This window comes from Helobdella robusta (genome assembly GCF_000326865.2).
Source record: "Helobdella robusta unplaced genomic scaffold HELROscaffold_21, whole genome shotgun sequence".
Lineage (NCBI taxonomy): Eukaryota > Metazoa > Annelida > Clitellata > Rhynchobdellida > Glossiphoniidae > Helobdella > Helobdella robusta.
Window position 1 is genome coordinate 3,010,221 of NW_008704124.1, and position 1,932 is coordinate 3,012,152.

Sequence of the window (1,932 nt, forward strand, 5' to 3'; positions counted from 1 at the left end):
GGTTATCATCACTCAAGCGCTGGTGCAGCGTCATTTTATCGTGACAAAAGGAGCATATGATTAAAAATAAGCCAGTATGTGTATAGAGGTCACGCGCAGGGATCGTACAGAGGTCATATGAAGGTCAACTAAGGTTAACGTGTAATGTCTATTAATCACCTTCTTTCTTATCCTCCTGGAGTGTGTGCAGCTCATGCATACGCACACACGCACACACACATAATAACACACACGCACGCACGCACACACACATAAATGTACAAATTAATACTTACAATGTACAACCAACTTTACAAGCAGCCCGCCTGAGTAAGGTTTCAACCTGAGCCAAGATTCATGCGAACTATGAACGAATTTGTTTCACAAATTACTTTCATCATGTTGTTGAAGTTGTTGTCAGTGAAACTATCGACAACATCAACAACACAAAATTCACCACAACTCATCACAAATATCTTCTCGCTAACTTCGCATCTTATACCCATACCAACATTAACGCATCATCGCCTCATTATTTATTTATTCACCTATCTATTCGTTCGTTCGTTCATTCGTTCGTTCATTCATTCATTTATTTATTTATCGTTGCTCTAACAGTCATCATCATTCTCAGGTTCATCATCGCTGATTGATAATAACAAATATAATTTAAATATTATCCGTACAAGAGCAAGATGAAGAACTTCAATGCCAAAGTGGAACGAAGGAACGTTGAAACTCCCGGAGAAGCAAGTGAGACGTAGACTGGCTGGTGGGGAGTTGCTGGCATGTGAACGTTGAAGGAGGTGCTGATGTCTTCAACCCATTACATGCCAACATTAATGGGCTTAACACTACGAGAAACCAAAAAGAAGTCATTCGATTGGCTGCAACCTCTTCTCCCCGCAACATCACCCACTCATTCACCACCAACATTCACAACAACTTCAAAAAATGGTTCCATGCCATGAATGAGAAAGATTTGTTCAAAGATGGCCATAACATGAAGCAACTGCAATGAACTGAAGATGACGTTCCTATAGTTTTAGCAAACCAACAAAATTAAAAACCCAACTGGCGTCTTTTTGCTGTTAAGTAAAATAAAAGATGAATCGACTAGCAGGCAGTCAAACAAATTAGGTGGAATGAAGGTGGGAGTCATGGAGCAGCCATGGATCTGTGGTAAGCAGATTTTCAAAATCTGTTGTTTCCAAAACAAATGCCTGCCCCTGATTTATCATCACTCATCGACTGCAAATCAACCGTCCTATTTGATTTCTTGTTAGGTCTGAGGAGCAGATGTAGGGAACGAGTTGAAAAGAATCTTGAAAGAAATGACCACGACGCCCACCAGTGTTGCGAAAATGATAAATGTAATTCTATGCAGGCTGGAAAGAATCGCTGCCGAGCCTGGAAGGAATGACATCAACAACAACAACGACAATTATCGCAACATCATTAACAACAACAACAATTTGCGCAATTTGATTTGCTTACCTCTCGTTCTTCTTTGCTAGGTTGTTGTTTATTTGTAGATGTTTTTTTTTTTTTGTCGCGTTTTTTTTAAGTTGTGTGTGAGTTGTCGGGGTGCGCTGCTGTGCTCATAAAGTTTTGTGGTTTGGTTTTGTTGCTACGCTAATGTTGTGTTGATGTTGCTATATTTATGTTATTATCTTAGTGTTCTTGTGTTGATTTTGTTATATTAGTGTTGTTATGCTGATGTTGATGTTGCCATGTTTATGTTGATGTTGTTGTGTTGATGTTGTTGTGTTGATGTTGTTATGTTGATGTTGATATGTTGATGCTGTTGTGTTGTTATGTTGATGTTGATGCTGTGATGTTAATGTAGTTGTGTTGATGTTGTTGTGTTGATATTGTTGTGTTGATGTTGCTATGTTGATGTTGATATGTTGATGTTGTTGTGTTGATGTTGTTGTGTTGATGTTGTTATGT